Raw genomic sequence first — 17,577 nt, forward strand, 5'->3', positions numbered from 1 at the left:
GAAGAAAAGACAGTGCTATATAGCTCCTGACATAAGGGCTCCTTTCTGACACTCTTCACTCAGAGTCAGTAATTAAGTTATGTCTCAGCATGGCATGAAATACTGCTGGAGATGTCTTCTTTGAGAAGCACCCACTGGTGAACAGCTGGCCATCATACCATGTTGTCCTCTGAGTCTGTCACCACTCACAAACTAAAAGTTGGGTTGGGCCAATACCTGAATGACCACTCTCCCTGGGTCAACCAGATGTGGGAAACAATGGTGGTGATTCAACAGGTCATCCTCTTGCTTCAGAGTATATATTGAACACAAGCACCCTGGTGTCAAACAGCTACTGATGGAGGTGCCATCTTTTGAAAGATAAAACTTGACAGTTTCTAATCATTAAAGTTCCTATGGCACTTGTTGCAAGAGTAAGTAGTGCAGTGGCCAAAGACTGCAAATTCCAATTCACCAGCATCATCCACCAGCACCCGTGCATGCGCACTAAAGTCACTGGAGTTGCACTTGTTCATATCTCTGTATTTTGCCCCTGGTCCTGGGAAGGAACTGTATTTGGAGCCCAGTCAGAAGTGCATCTGGAAACAGCTGATTTTGGACTAGTTCTGCCATTTTAGGTCAACGTCTCACAAGATTAGTTTGAGAGATTCTGACAGCACACCTGAACCCTACCCCTGATTTGGCCTCACATTAAACCTACTCTAAATATGATTTAGCGGAGTCCAAGAAAATGAATGGGTTACACATTCCTGCTTATGACCCCAACTCCAATTACATGATGTTGGAACTTGCAATTTACATACAGCCTCAAAATCAAACAAGTGCAGAGCTTGCACCAAACCTAGTCTTATAATTGAGTAAGAAAGACCCATTCAGGTGGGTGCTGTGCTGTAATTATACAGGGTGCCATGGCACACAGTGCCTTGGGCTGATAGAGAATGAATGGGGAGCAAAGGCACTAATTTAAAAATGGGAAGGAAAGTTTCTATGAAAGAAACTGCATCTGGTAAAGAAAAAGGGCAGTGAACCCCAGAGAGGAAAGCATGTTGTTTAAAGGGTAGCTTTGAAAGGTAAAAGCATCAGTATCTAACAATCTTTCTTGGAAATAATGGGCCAGAACTTTGCGAATGGCCAAGCTATGTTCACTGCAGGACCTGAGATAGAGGAATAGACTGGGGGCAGGGAGGTGGCCCTGTTTCTACTGCCCAAATCCTGGAGGTGGCTGAGGGCCATTTTGTCACTTACCATAACTTAGAGCAGTCCAAGGGTTGCTCTATGTTACACTGGCAGCAATGGTCCTCTAGAAATAGTTCCACTGTCTGGGGTCTCCAGAGTTCAAGATGCTCTAGCCATGCATCCTCTTGTCTCTGATATGCCAGCAAACTCACACAGTATCATTAAGGTAAGGCTAGGCAATTTTTTTTTTTTTTTTTTTTTTTATGATTAATGATGGTTTATTTCAGCCTTTGATTTCCAGTGTAGGTGTGGTGGGGTGGTAGTGCTACTTGTTTGATTTATTTATATTAGGCAGGGGGTGGAGGAAGGGTTCACATATCCATGGTCACACTCACAGTCTGAGCTGCTTTGGTAAAAAAGCACATACTTAATTTGCATTCAAACTGCATCTCTGGTTCCTATCTCTCAGTAATGCTTGAATAGATTGTAGTGTATACAAACCTGGCAATCACTCCAGACTAAACTGACAATAGTGGGGAAAACACTGTTTAATTCTTCTATTTTATTTTTATTTTTTTGTCTTGGAAATAAAATTATTCCTTGCCATTCACGTTCTTTCAGGAAATTACAATTGACAAAAGTAAAGTAGTTTGGTTGTTATTTATTGATTCCCAGCTAAATTCACAGAGTCCTGCTTAGGAATCAATGCCCTCCAAACTGCATTTGTTTTAAGCTTCCAGCCTCCTCTAGACAAGAGTTTTTTGTTTTTTGGTTTTTTTTTGCAGGCACAAAAGCACTTTAGTCAGCACAAATTTGAAGGTAGAACAAAACCCAGTAACAGCATATCTCAAGCTGCTATCAATTTTCCACCAGTAGAACACTTCAGGACATGAAGTCCTTTGTCTATTTTCAGAAGCCAGCTTCAGTGACATTACATGAACAACTACAACATTATAGTATGTTCCGCACTGTTTCTAACTATAACCTTAAAGAAAGAAAAAGATGGCTTGGAATATTGCCAGGGCATAATGATTTCAATTCTGAAGAAATCCAGCAACCAATTACCCTAAATTCAACATTTTCTTGTACTATAAGTTTTAAATCTCTTCTAATCAAATAGGAGAACCCATTCTCCTAATTTTGCCATGGTGTTTGTTACTCATAGGCCTCCACAAGTCTGTTTCATTTTTTAAAAAACAAAGATTACATTTGCTGTCTGTATGAAAAATGGTCGAATCATACATTTCAGAAAACTAGAACAATGTACAACAGGCTGATTGTGATCCATAATTCAATTTTCAAACCTTTAATTGCTGCCATTTCAAAGGTAACATTCTATCTGAATTGCCATACCGAGATGGTTGCAATTATGTAAAACGAAACTAGGCTTGTTGGAAACTGGAAAAGTCATCTTGTTAAAGAGATGATGGCCAGCCTTTATAACAGTTGATTGCAAAAGGATGCAACCACTTTGCTTATATTTCCTATTTTAATCAGTCCCCTCTGCCTGTGTACCCAATTTATACCACCACACATGGAAGTTTATACTATTCGGGTATTTGTTCCTTGAATCCCCTTTTAGGGCAAGACTGCCTACTAGGCAATCTATCCTATAAGAGGCATGGTGGAAAAAAGGCATAGCACTGAAATGTGATGGCAAGGAGCTGAACATGCTGCACCATCTAAAAAGGATGGTAAGATAGGTGCACATCCCCTGCTCATGAGGGAGCTGGGGGAGGAATTGTGCTCCTAATGCGCAACCCCCCCCTAGTGCTCCTCAGGGTATGGTGCAGTTTTACACTGCCTTGAACCAAGGGCTAAGGTTAGCATCCAGCCTCTAATGCCAATCTTGTCAGCAAGTTAAAAATACCCACGCCACCACCAAATGACAAGGATGAAATAACTTTCCATATTTGTTGGCAGCACAACTTTTAAAAATGTTATTGTGGCCACGGGTAAGCACCTCATTCCCAGCTAAAATAAGAAGGTGGGTTGTAGCATCTGGCTAGATCTTGCACGGACAGTTATCAGACAGAGTGGCAATGGGAAAGGTGCACAACCTTTGTTTGTTTGAAGGCTGAAGTAAAAGCAAAAGAAAACTTACAGCCTTCTAAAGGTGACACTGGATGCTGATGAAACAAGAACACAGGCAGCTTTTCTATTGCAACCAAGAGATACAGGGGGCCTCTTTCAATGTAATTGTAACACCTGCATTACTTGGCACATTGCCTCATTGGATGCAAAAACAAAGTCAACAACAACTAGGAGGTTATTACTAGTACTATTATTATTGGCCTCGTGTAGAATACAGTAATCAGGCAGGGAAAGGCATAACAAGAACCAATGGCTGGAAGTTAAAGCTGTACAAATTCAAATTAGAAATAAGGCAAATGTTTTTAACAGTGAGGGTGATTAACCATTGGAATAAGGGGGTGATTGATTCTTCATCTCTTGTAGTCTTCAAATCAAGACTGAGTGCCTTTATGCAAGGTGTGCTTTAGTCAAGCACAAGCTACTGGGCTCAATAGAGGAATAACTGGATGAAAGTCTATGGCCTGTGTTATACAAGAAGTGGATCTAATGGTCTCTTCTGGCCTTAAAAAACCCCAAACAAAAAAAAGTATGCATTTGTCTTTCTTGGAAACCTCTCTTCAAAGTAACTCTATGCCCCATTACCTGGACCTATTCAAAAGTGTATAAAGAACACAAAAATGGTTTCCTCTAAAATTTGCCAAGTTTCCAGTACCAAATTTTCATCAACATTATTCTTCATGAATTGTATTAGGGATCAGGGCCCCTTTATGTTAGGCACTGTATAAAGCCACTGAATAGACCGTTGCAAGCCCAAAGAGCTTACAGTCCAAGTATAAGAGGAGATACAAGGCAACTGCAAAATTATCAGGACCAGTTTAATAAGCAACACTCACAGCACACCAGCTGTAGCCTTCTTGCTTGTGCCTGTTGATTAAATGAGTGCACCAGTCCTGAAATCTGAAAAAGGCTGAAAAGAATTCTGAAAATTTTTTTTCAGAAAAAAATCTGAAAACTCATAGACTTTAAGGCCAAAAGGGACCATCATGATCATTTAGTCTGACCTCCTGCACATAGCTGGCCAAAGAATCTCACCCACTCCTGTAATAGATCCCTAAGTCTACTGAAGTCCTCAAATCATGGTTTAAAGACTTTAAGTTACAAAGAATTCACCACTTACGCTAATGTAAATCTGCAAGTGACTCATGACCCATGCTTCAGAGGAAAGCGAAACTCCCCAGGGTCTCTGCCAATCTGACCTGGGGAAAAAATTCCTTCCCAACCCCAAATGTGGCAATCAGTTAGACCGTGAGCAAGATCCCCCAGGCAGATACCTGGGAAAGAATTCTCTGTAGTAACTCAGAGCCCTCCCCATCTACTGGGCTGTCTCCAGCAGCTTGGGATTTTTGCTACTGGCGGTTGCTGATGGCCTATCATACCATCCCATCCATGAAGCTCAGTCTTGAGGCCAGTTGGGTTTTTTCCCCCACTGTTCCCCTTGGAAGGCCGTTCCAGAACTTCACTCCTCTCATGGTTAGAAACCTTGGTCGAATTTCAAGCCTAAACTTGTTGATGGTAACTGCACATGCAAATACCAGTTTCCATTCCCTAATTAACATGTGTACATACAATTATCCATGTTATATATGACTGTTGTGGACACACAAAATGGATGCCCTCAGAAATTTTTGGAGGCCTGCTAAAAAGTTGGCCCCATTTGATCAGGATATTCTGTGAGATGTGAAATCATAGAATATCAGGGTTGGAAGGGACCTCAGGAGGTCATCTAGTCCAACCCCCTGCTCAAAGCAGGACCAATCCCCAATTAAATCATCCCAGCCAGGGCTTTGTCAAGCCTGACCTTAAAAACTTCTAAGGAAGGAGATTCTACCACCTCCCTAGGTAATGCATTCCAGTGTTTCACCACCCTCCTAGTGAAAAAGTTTTTCCTAATATCCAACCTAAACCTCCCCCACTGCAACTTGACACCATTACTCCTTGTCCTGTCCTCTGCTACCACTGAGAATAGTCTAGAACCATCCTCTTTGGAACCACCTCAGGTAGTTGAAAGCAGCTATCAAATCCCCCCTCATTCTTCTCTTCTGCAGACTAAACAATCCCAGTTCCCTCAGCCTCTCCTCATAAGTCATGTGTTCCAGACCCCTAATCATTTTTGTTGCCCTTTGCTGGACTCTCTCCAATTTATCCACATCCTTCTTGTAGTGCGGGACCCAAACCTGGACACAGTACTCCAGAGGAGGCCTCACCAATGTTGAATAGAGGGGAACAATCACGTCCCTCGATCTGCTGGCTATGCCCCTACTTATACATCCCAAAATGCCATTGCCTTCTTGGCAACAAGGGCACACTGTTGACTCATATCCAGCTTCTTGTCCATTGTCACCCCTAGGTCCTTTTCCGCAGAACTGTTGCCTAGCCATTTGGTCCCTAGTCTGTAGCGGTGCATTGGGTTCTTCCGTCCTAAGTGCAGGACCCTGCACTTATCCTTGTTGAACCTCAGATTTCTTTTGGCCCAATCCTCCAATTTGTCTAGGTCCCTCTGTATCCTATCCCTGCCCTCCAGTGTATCTACCACTCCTCCTAGTTTAGTATCATTTGCAAATTTGCTGAGAGTGCAATCCACACCATCCTCCAGATCATTTATGAAGATATTGAACAAAACCGGCCCCAGGACCGACCCTTGGGGCACTCCACTTGATACCGGCTGCCAACTAGCCATGGAGCCATTGATCACTACCCGTTGAGCCCGACAATCTAGCCAACTTTCTACCCACCTTATAGTGCATTCATCCAGCCCATACTTGTTTAACTTGCTGACAAGAATACCGTGGGAGACCGTGTCAAAAGCTTTGCTAAAGTCAAGAAACAATACATCCACTGCTTTCCCTTCATCCACAGAACCAGTAATCTCATCATAGAAGGCGATTAGATTAGTCAGGCATGACCTTCCCTTGGTGAATCCATGCTGACTGTTCCTGATCACTCTCGTGTAAGTGCTTCAGGATTGATTCCTTGAGGACCTGCTCCACGATTTTTCCGGGGACTGAGGTGAGGCTGACTGGCCTGTAGTTCCCAGGATCCTCCTTCTTCCCTTTTTTAAAGATTGGCACTACATTAGCCTTTTCCCAGTCATCCGGGACTTCCCCCGTTCGCCACACGTTTTCAAAGATAATGGCCAATGGCTCTGCAATCACAGCCGCCAATTCCTTTAGCACTCTCGGATGCAACGCGTCTGGCCCCATGGACTTGTGCATGTCCAGCTTTTCTAAATAGTCCCTAACCACCTCTTTCTCCACAGAGGGCTGGCCACCTACTCCCCATGCTGTGATGCCCAGCACAGCAGTCTGGGAGCTGACCTTGTTTGTGAAGACAGAGGCAAAAAAAGCATTGAGTACATTAGCTTTTTCCACATCCTCTGTCACTAGGTTGCCTCCCTCATTCAGTAAGGAGCCCACACTTTCCTTGGCTTTCTTCTTGCCAACATACCTGAAGAAACCCTTCTTGTTACTCTTAACATCTCTTGCTAGCTGCAGCTCCAGGTGTGATTTGGCCCTCCTGATTTCATTCCTACATGCCCGAGCAATATTTTTATACTCTTCCCTGGTCATTTGTCCAATCTTCCACTTCTTGTAAGCTTCTTTTGTATGTTTAAGATCCGCAAGGATTTCACCGTTAAGCCAAGCTGGTCACCTGCCATATTTACTATTCTTTTGACACATCGGGATGGTTTGTCCCTGTAACTTCAACAGGGATTCCTTGAAATACAGCCAGCTCTCCTGGACTCCTTTCCCCTTCATGTTATTCCCCCAGGGGATCCTACCCATCAGTTCCCTGAGGGAGTCGAAGTCTGCTTTCCTGAAGTCCAGGGTCCGTATTCTGCTGCTTACCTTTCTTCCCTGTGTCAGGATCCTGAACTCGACCAACTCATGGTCACTGCCTCCCAGATTCCCATCCACTTTTGCTTCCCCCACTAATTCTTTCCAGTTTGTGAGCAGCAGGTCAAGAAAAGCTCCCCCCCCAGTTGGCTCCTCTAGCACTTGCACCAGGAAATTGTCCCCTACATTTTCCAAAAACTTCCTGGATTGTCTATGTACCACTGTAGTGCTCTCCCAGCAGATATCAGGAAGATTAAAGTCGCCCATGAGAACCAGGGCCTGCGATCTAGTAGCTTCTGCAAGTTGCCGGAAGAAAGCCTCATCCACCTCATCCCCCTGGTCCTGTGGTCTATAGCAGACTCCCAACACTACATCACTCTTGTTGCTCACACTTCTAAACTTAATCCAGAGACTCCGGTTTTTCTGCAGTTTCATACCAGAGCTCTGAGCAGTCATACTGCTCCCTTACATACAGTGCTACTCCCCCACCTTTTCTGCCCTGCCCATCCTTCCTGAACAGTTTATAACCATCCATGACAGTACTCCAGTCATGTGAGTTATCCCACCAAGTCTGTTATTCCAATCATGTCATAATTCCTTGACATCACCAGGACCTCCAGTTCTCCCTGCTTTTGTTTCCAAGGCTTTGTGCATTTGTATATAGGCACTTGAGATAACCTGCTGATTGCCCCTCAAATCTATATACTATACTGTAGTTTGGGGGTATTTGCTGAGAAGAATGAATAATTTAGAGATAAATAGGGATTAGAACTGAAAAGGTTGTAACAAATGTAGTAGGAATCTTTTACACAGTTAATACTTTCTACACAATTAACTTTAAATAAGAGAATGAACCCAGTTATTTGCTAGTATGTATAGCTTTATCACCCCTGTAATCTGCAGGCCTTATCCAAAGCCTACTGATATCATGGAAAGACTCCCTGGCCCAGATTTTCAAAGGGTTTTGAAGGTCAGTGGAACTTAGGCTCATAAGTGCTAAATCATTTTTGAAAATGAGACTTAGGTGTTACTAAGCAGAGCAATGCCTAAATACCTTTCAAAATCTGGGCCCATGTGACTATGGATTGGTATTTCAATACCATGAAGTGTCAGCTCAATGCCAGCTTTGGATTAGAATGAAAGGCTTTTGACTAGCTGAATAGGTACTGATTAGAGTTGTACAACAGCTACCAGTTTAACCTTCACAAATATTACACTGCATAAACGGATAGTCACTAATTTGACCAACAGTATAATTTTGCTGTTTGTCTGTGAACACAGCATTGCACAGAAAGAACAGCTATTTGACAAATATTCAAAGCAAACAATATAATTTAACTTTGTTGCAAACTTGTGAAAATGAGAGCAATTTATGGTTTTGTGGCTGAATCAGGGAGGTACTCTAGCAATGATTCAGACTGAAATTAACACTGGTACAGAGAAAGCCTCAGAAACATTCAGGATCTGTTCTCTTTGACCTTTGTATTTTAACTAGGACTGTCAATTAATCGCATGCATTAACTGAGTGACGCAAAACAAATTAGCTAGATTTAAAAAATAGTCACAATTAATTGCAGTTTTAATTGCACTGTTAAACAGAATGCCAATTTAAATTATAAATATTTTTGGATGTTCTACATTTTCAAATATATTGATTTCAATTACAACACAATACAAAATATACAGTGTTCACTTTATATTACTATTTTTGATTATAAATATTTGCAGTGTAAAAAAGTTAAACAAAAAAAATAGTATTTTTCAATTCACCTCATACAAGTCCACTCAGTCCTACTTCTTGTTCAGCCAATTGCTAGGACAAACAAGTTTGTTTTCATTTATAGGAGATAATTCTGCCTGCTTTTTATGTACAATGTCACCTGAAAGTGAGACCAGCCATTCACATGGCACTGTTGTAGCCAGCGTTGCAAGGTATTTACGTGCCAGATGTGTTAAACATTCATATACCTCTTCATGCTTTGACTTGTAGGCTATAAAGTTTTACATTGTTTTGTTTGAGTGGAGTTATGTAAAAAAATAATTCTACATTTGTAAGTTGAAGTTTCACGTTAAAGAGATTGCACTCATTTAATTAATTGTGATTTTTAACCATTTGACAGCCTACCAAAAATATAATACATTTAAATTGGTATTCTATTATTGTTTAACAATGTGATTAAAAATGAAATTAATCACAACTATTTTTTTAATCTCACGATTGAGATTTTTTAAACATTGAACAGTCCTAATTCTAACAGAAACATTTCCATGTCCCTTGCAGTCAATTACGTTACTACATCAGAGCCTGGGCCTGGTTCTGGAGAACTGGCATGAACCTGTATCAATCCAAACCTTACTTATAGATTCAGAGATTAAACCGTGGGAAACCTATGTTTATTTGACCTATGTTTGTTTATTTATTACCTTGTAATAAAGTCACGATCTGTGGTTTTATGTGAAACTGTTCCCTCTGCAAAATTCATGCACCTCTTTATAAATCAGCCTTGGAATTGCTCCCAAGTTGCTCTGGGGAGGAGTGTTCACCAGAAATGAAAACACATTGTGGAACCAACATTAATATCGGACTCTGTCCCAGACTTCTCTGAAATAGAAATTGAAGGCCAGGTAAACAGGTGTAGCTCAGCCCTCTATGAGAAATTTCATCTAGATTAGTAAGGTTTGTGGTCATGTAACCAGTTGAAGCACTTAGCTACAGAGTGATCAATAAGCAAAGATTATTATGATGCTGTTTATCTGGTATAAAAAGAAAATGAGCCAAAGTTCAGCATCTTTAAATACAGTGGGAAAACAGAGCATTACTCAATTTGTTTTCAAAGCACTGCTAAGAAATCTTTGGGGTGTGAATGTCATGGGATTTGAACGTTTTATCTTTGCTCTTTGTAAGTGGGGGAATAGTCCTGTTATTGTGGGGAACTTTCCTGGCTTCTGCACTACCCCGGTGAAGTGCTCTAGCAAAAGGATCTGAGTCCTTGCTCCCACTTCCTTTACCCAGTGGTCCCCCTACCCTTGAGGGCTCCGCTTCCACTCTCCTGTCTAGCAGAATCCTTGTAATCCCAACAAGGCTGGGTCCAGGATTTCTGGGGGGCTCGACCCCCAACCCTGCTGCAGTCACCTAGGACAGGGGCTAGGGTGTCCCCACTCTGGGGTACTCTCTCTGCACTGGGCACTTCTCTGACCCACTGATCATTACATACAATTTAAAGCAAATGCAAGTTATTTAATCAATTATTTTTAAAAAGAATAAGGAAAAATGGGAAAGGTTAAAGGAAACACATCACCCAGCTCTGTGGCAGGGAACATCACAAACAGTGTCTCTGGAATGTCAGGGCAGTTCAGTCTATTCCTTGTAAGTCCCAGGCCTCCTTCTCAGGCCCTGGCTGTGCTGCAGGGATGCTGTGGGTTGGACACTTGCTCTGGTGGTGGCCACATGCTCTCAGGCTCTAAGTGGTAGGACCCTTTTTCCCCAGTGTCACCCCCGCCCTGTCATGGTTATGATCCAAGCCTGGCTTGCAGAGCCTCTTGGCTGAGGCGTCTCCCTGTGCTGGGCCTGCTGCCCAGGGTCCCCCTCGCTCTCCCCAGCTGCTCACCGCACCCAGCTCTGGACTGCTCCAGCTCCGCCAATCTGTCTCAGCACTGCTGCTGCTCTGCCTCCAGCTCCCTGGGCTGCTTTGCTGGCTCTGGTTGCTACAGCTCTGCTCCCAGGACAGGTCTGCTCTGCAGGCTGCTCCCGTGACTCTGCTCCCAGCACTGACCTGCTTTGTGGCCTGCTTTGCTGGCCCCTCTGGCTCTGGTTGCTGCAGCTTTCTTCCCAGGGCAAGTCTGCTCTCTGGGCTGTGCCTCTGTCTTAGGGGCTGCAGCTTTGCTCCCAGGACAGGGTCTGCTCTCTCTGGGTGGCTTTTCTGGTCCCGGCACAGCCCTGCCCCCCAGCTTAGCTTGGGCCCCTGCTTTCTCCTTAGCTCAGCCCCACTCTGTTTGACCCAGTCAATTCCAGCTCACAGGGAGGATGGGACCTCCCTGGCCTCCTGACTCCCTGATAAGCCTGCCCACCCTGTCATTCAGGCTGACCTGGAGAACTGGCCTCTCCCCATTGTTCCTGGGGGCTGTCAGTCTCAGGGTCCTGATTCCCCATCGACCCTTCCCCCTTTTTAGTACTGGGAGTTAGCAACTAAAACACCCCCACTGAATGTTAGTAAGGAGGCAACAGTCCCCTTACATCTACTGCAGCAGAGTTCCTGATGGTGCTGGGGAACCCTTTCTATTCTCAGTGCTTTTGGTCCTGATGTCACTTAAAGATGAGACAGCTCAGTCTATGCCAAGGCAGGCCTGATTTAGACATATTCTTGTAAATGGACTGGGATTGCCTAAACTCATGGCACATGTCCACGTCTGACTTAGATTATTAGGTCTCTTGCTTTGGCCAGTCTAACTCAGTTTCACAAAGGGTAAAGTTTTCTTCACTGCGTGTAAGGTATTTTGCTATACTGTTGCTCATTTTCTTCAGGCCCAGACTGCAAGTTTGTCACTCACTATAAATTGTAACAGAAATATACAAAGCTTATCCAGTGGCATGTTATGTGAGATATATTACTGTACTTAAACACTATGAAAGATTGTCATCACCTAATCATTTCTGTGCAAGTGACCTCTCTGTATACAGTATCCATATAAAGATGCACGAGTGGGTGAATGGAGCTATCCTGGTTTATACCAGCTGACGGCCTGGCCCTTAATTTAAAAACATTAGTACAAATATCTAAGGCAGCGTCATCGCTAATCGTTGAATTTTTGTCACCAGAATGAATTTTTTTTCAGGAAGTTTATTAACTTTACCACACTGTATTGTGTTTTACTATTTTGATCCATTAGCAATTCCACTCACCGTCCCCTATACAAAGAAAGATACAAAGCATAAAAGAAAAATGAAAGGGCTACCAGAGATACATGGAACAGTCTCTGACATTACCGTTCTCATGCTCTCATGACAAATGCAGAGCTGAGAAGAGGAAATGACATGTAGTGAAGATGCCACTGTAATAAAAATTGCAACAAGAATGAAAATAATGCATTGCACTTATACAGTTGGAGGATCTCAAGGCATTATTATCCCATTTTATAGATGGGGAAAAGACACAGATCGGGCAAGTGAATTGCCCAAGATAACACAGCAAGTCAGTGTCTGAGTTGGGAGCAGCACTCAGGGTTAAATTACTTACCAGAGGACACTTATGAAGTCAGTAGCAGAGCTGGAGATAGAACCCAGCTGTCCTCACCATCAGTCCCCTGCTCTAACTACTGTATATTCTGTGGCACAATCCTAGACATCCATGTCAAGGTCTTGAAACTACATTCAAGCCTCATTGGTATAGTGCCTGTTGACCATTATATATGGTGTTGTCACTGTACAAAATCCACAGCAATGAGGAATTTATTTCCTTTTAGGACAAAAAAGTTCAAAATCACCATTATAAACATAATTAAGGTACCTGAAACAGATATTTCTACTTGCAATGTAAATTGCATCGTGGCTCTAAGATGAACATGTTGCATTCATTTAGTGGATATTTGTAATGCTATGTTATCTTTAGCACAAATCTGCTATACAACAGATCTCAGCAACTCGAAACAAAAGTATCCTTTAAAAAAAAAAAAAAATCACATGATAGCATCCTTCATGCCTGGCCCTGTTGTGATTTTACACTGAGGGTGCATTTTAATTGATGAAATGTGCTACACAGCACAATCTGAAAAAGTAACAACCTTTAGTTACCATTTGGAGATGTGATGGAAGTGCCAGAAGTTAAATTCTTACGACTAAATGAAATAACAGAAGCTCCCTATCCTTTCTTGAAGACGCTCATTAGTTTTAACTTTTATCACATTCTGTTTGCCATGGATTCCATCCAAGAATGAAGGATGTAACTTATTAAGCAAGTGATAATTTCAAAACTCCAAGTGTCACTACTCTGTGTGGAAGCATAGTTACCTTGAATAGGATCAGAGGTTTCACTACCACTGCTTTAAAGCTAGCATTATCACAGAGGGAATGATTACAGGGGAAAGAATGTTCCAAACAGTGTGAAAGATGCAAGGCAGGCATCTGAATGGACACATAAATAAGTCATGAATGTTTGAGAAATAGTCTGGTAGTTGGATGCTTCAGCACACACAGGAAATCAAGTAAAACAGGGCATTGGTGTCTGGGAGGCAATGGACCAAGAGGCTTCTCTTAAATTCAGGCCCAAAGTGGAAAACAATGACCTCTCAGACACCACGAAGCTTCCTCCTGCCAAGGGACTGATCTACAACTTTTCTGATCATGTGCCCAAAACTGCAATCTTTACACATGGAAGTAGCCCCATTGACTGCACTGGGAGTACTCACACGAGTAAGGATTGCAGGAACAGACCCTCGTGCCTCACCATAAATGCACGTGACGGTGAGGTGGGAATTATATAGTCCAATAAGATTGGAGCTTTTCAGATCAAGAAACAAACAAACCAGTCCACATGATCCCTCATCATCTTTACCTCAAAAACACCCTTAGTGTCTTAAGTGCCACACTCCCTACTTTTTCAAAGATTTATCCATCTCCAGTGGACATTTCGTCTAACCATATTCACTTGTACTTCCTGCCAGCTTCTGACATTGTAAATGGGGTTGTATAAAATAAGAACCAAGACAAAACCATATTTCAAACTGAACCTATCCCCTTCCCACCCACTCCCTTTCCTGTATGTGCGCGCACATGCACCCAATTACTTTCCCTCATGCCTCAGCTTTGCTGGTTTTGCCCAGAAGCAGAAATACCATTAGAGAAAGCTACCTTTGTGCTCTGTCTAGCTTAGATGAAACCAGATTTCTAAAAGAGAGGGATCTAGATAAATTTATGTACCTTAATTACTAGTTGCTTATTGACTTGAACAGAAATTCTGTATGTTTTGAGGTTCCCTCACCACTAGTTGTGAACTTGTTTCATATTCCAATTGAAAAAAAGGGGGGGGGGGAAGAGGGTATCCAATCTAGAATATCAGTGCTAAACCTCATTAATTTGTGAAGAGGGTTTTTGGATTCAAATCCCAGTATCTGTTTGGATCTGGTTTTGAATCCAACTGAAAGGGACCCCATTTTTAAAATCTACTCTGGCTGCAGCTCAAACTAGTGGAAACCTTTCAGTGGGTCTCACAGGACTTCTATGATTGTCTGCTGATATTTCATAAGAACAGCTTGTAGGAGTTTGGCAGCACCAAATATAAGCCTGGGCTTATGTTTGATTCATACAAAAAACTGAACTCTGAATTCTAGACTAAACCACATCCAAATATCACCTCCTTGGCCCATCTTAATTCTATTTTGTGCACAGAAAATTCAGGCTGAATTGCTTCAACTTCAGCCCATGGCCTCTTCTCTTTCCCTTCTCTCTCCAGTTCAGTTACTTGCAAAAATTTAACAGGCAAATATTTTTTGCTGGATCTCCTTATGAGTAGTTCCTTCCACAGCTCTCTATGGTTAAGGGTCAGCCCATATTTCCTACGGTTGCACTTAGGTGGCTGTCACAGGTTTGGAGATCTTTATACATTCATTTAAAACAATAAAGCAGAGACCCAGACTGAAGAAAGAAAACAATGTTTTGTCATTGTTGGAGTCAGATATTCTGTGACTGTAGCTACATGGCTGAGCTGGGGAGTTCTCTCAGGAACAGCTTAATGGTATTTCTTCAAAGATGACAAAAACTTATTTCAGCTTACACGTTTAACAGTATCCACCACAATGGCTAATAAACAGCTTCTGTTCCCACTAGTATACCATAAAGGTGTTTAAAATTCCTACCATTCATTAGAATGGTATGTGTGCAATCTTCAGCCAATTCTCAGCCTTTGCTTTTGTTAGCACTCTGAGACTCGCTTTTCCCCCTATAATCTATCCAGTTCCCCATTTCTTTGTCTGACCTCTTAAGACACCCACCTTGAAGCCTTTTCCTTACCCGTGATGCACTTTTGCATCACCTTGTTTATCATTCCTCTATGTGTATTTATTGCGAGAGCAGCGGGGCATGCCTATCCTTGGTGGATGCAGTCATTCTTCATTGAGCACCTTCTGTTGTCTCTATTTCTTCTGTGCTGTATTTCACCCACCACTGCTGGCAGTCCTCGAATGTATGCTTTACCGGAAGTCTACATGTTCATTCATCTCCCTTTTTGGTCTCACTTTCATCTTAGACATGTGATTAGATTATGATTATTATTGTTTGTGAGCTCCCATGCACATTCCACAGTCACTCCATTACTCAGTACTAAGTCAAGATTTGCTCTGTACGGGGCAAACTTTGCCTTCCCTTACAGCCATCAGCACATGCGTGCAACTGAGGACTCTAGATTTCTTTTGTTAATTTAGGGGCAAAAACTAGAGGTGCTTGACATGCCTACATAAAGGTCAAAAGAAGTTTAAAAGTATCATGTCTGCTGTATGGGGATCAAAAACTGGGCTGGAACCTCACAAAACCACAATGTCTTGCAAGATTTCCAGCACTTTCTGCTTCTGGTTGAGCAGGAAAAAACTATCCTCAACGTCAGTCCACAGCATCTTCATTATATTTTCTTGGATTCATAGATTTTAAGTCCAGAAAAGACCCATTAGATCAGCTGGTCTGACATCCTGTACATAAAACCGCCCTGAGCATTTTATTAGTCCTGTATTGAGCCTAATAACCTGTGCCTGACTAGAGTATATTCCATATTGCAGCATTTCTGCCTTTACGTCTAGCGTAAACATAAAAATGCAAAGTTACAGGACACCAAAATCTAATGGTCTGGAAAAGGTAATTAGTGTTATTTGCATTACTGTAGCTCTGCATGCTGTCCAAATGCATAGAGAGACAGTTTCTATCCCAAAGAACTTACAATGTCAGAAGATTAAACTTTTTCAAATTTCAATTAGTTTCAGGCTAACTTTTTAGCTCTGCTGTTGGATCTTATTTAACCTGAATCAGTTTGCCCATCTCTAATGCTCCTGGGATGTTCTGGACTATAGCAAGGAAACCCTTCAATGTAGTGCATGTTGTTGAAATATTGCTAAATCCTGACTTGAAGGATAAAGCATTTATCTTTATAGCAGGGTATGAAAAGATAATTACTATACATTTTGTAAGTTTCTGGGCCTAAACTTACAACACATTAAAGTAGACACTGGTGCTTATTAAGGCCATAATAAAAGAGGAAGCTAATAGTTTACACTTCAAAACATTTTATACACCTTGATTAATCTTCACAACATGTGAAAGTACTTAAGTATTATTCCCATTTCACAGATGACACAATGGAGACAGAGGTTTAAGGGCCTGTTGCATCTCCCATTGAAGTTGTAAGCAGGGTCTGAATGAAGTTTCCTCTGATATCCGGTGACAAATTGGGGGAAGAGACTTCAGGAGCAGACCATATTTGCATAGTCTCAGCTACTCTGCCTAGGTGTTCAGACAGAGCTGCTTTGCCAAAGTGATCAATTTTGGCTGGTTTTGGGTTACAATTCATTTGAGTAGGGACAATGTTCACTCATTGATATATTTTGCTTTCCACAACCAACTCTGTACAACTTTTCTTGAGTGATGTACCCGAATACTTGGATGCAAATATCTAAACTGTATTGTTAAATTTAGTCACCTAAATTTGGGTTATTGCTGATTATGTACTATATGTATCTTATGATTTTTAAATCAAACTTTGTATTTGTGGATAATCTAAGCACTATGCCCAGATGTACAACAGACACCCTTTTCTTAACCTGTGTACTATATAATTGTTTAACATTAGCTTTAATAAAAATTTTAAATTTGAATGCAGGGTAATGAAATGTTACCCTTATTGCATGAGTAAAGGGTAGCAGAACTGTTCTTAGCATGCCCTGATCAAGGGAGTCATCCTAAATTGAACCTCACTTGCTAAAAAGGGGGAAGTGATGCCAAATCCCAGTGGAAGTCAGAGGGGGTGGGGACAGGTGTTCCTACTTGCTGGCATACCCTGCTTAAAAAAAAAGTCCTAGACACCACTTGACTCTCACTTCTCTAGTGTTTAAAGGCAAGCTAATTGGACCGTGATTGCTAGAGCTGAAGTCACCAATGAGCCATCTCAAAGCTAAGCCTTAGAACTTAGATGTGGGGACAGTGTTGCAGGGAAAGACAACGTAGAAGCTACACTAGCAATAAGGTTCCCCGTGAATCACTAAGCACTAGAATCACCAAGACCTGGGCAAAGTGGTGGAACCTCAGAATGTGGCATTGCAGAAGCAGCACTGAGCAACAACCAGCAGCAGAGATAACAACTGAGCTGAACAGAGGCAGAGAGATTGGGGGCAGTGAGCAGCAGGAGAGATAACAGGGGCAGTAAGCTAAGTCCAAAGCAAACTGTGAAGAGTTACAAAGAGATCTCGCAACACTGACTGGGCAAGAAAATGGCAGATGAAA

The 17,577-nt window shown here is 42.1% G+C and overlaps 1 protein-coding gene and 2 long non-coding RNA genes across 6 annotated transcripts in view; 1 reads left to right on the top strand and 2 right to left on the bottom strand.

Annotated features, from left to right (window-relative positions):
* The window catches only part of NFIA (nuclear factor I A), a 466,574-nt gene that overhangs the window by 401,716 nt on the left and 47,281 nt on the right, over positions 1-17,577 (bottom strand). The gene's annotated exons all lie outside the window — the stretch shown is intronic.
* The window catches only part of LOC122466796, a 60,526-nt gene that overhangs the window by 42,048 nt on the left and 901 nt on the right, over positions 1-17,577 (bottom strand). The gene's annotated exons all lie outside the window — the stretch shown is intronic.
* Positions 1-17,577, top strand: part of LOC122466793 — a 30,264-nt gene that overhangs the window by 1,530 nt on the left and 11,157 nt on the right. The gene's annotated exons all lie outside the window — the stretch shown is intronic.

The sequence above is a fragment of the Chelonia mydas genome, chromosome 8 (assembly GCF_015237465.2).
Source record: "Chelonia mydas isolate rCheMyd1 chromosome 8, rCheMyd1.pri.v2, whole genome shotgun sequence".
Taxonomy (NCBI): Eukaryota; Metazoa; Chordata; order Testudines; family Cheloniidae; genus Chelonia; species Chelonia mydas.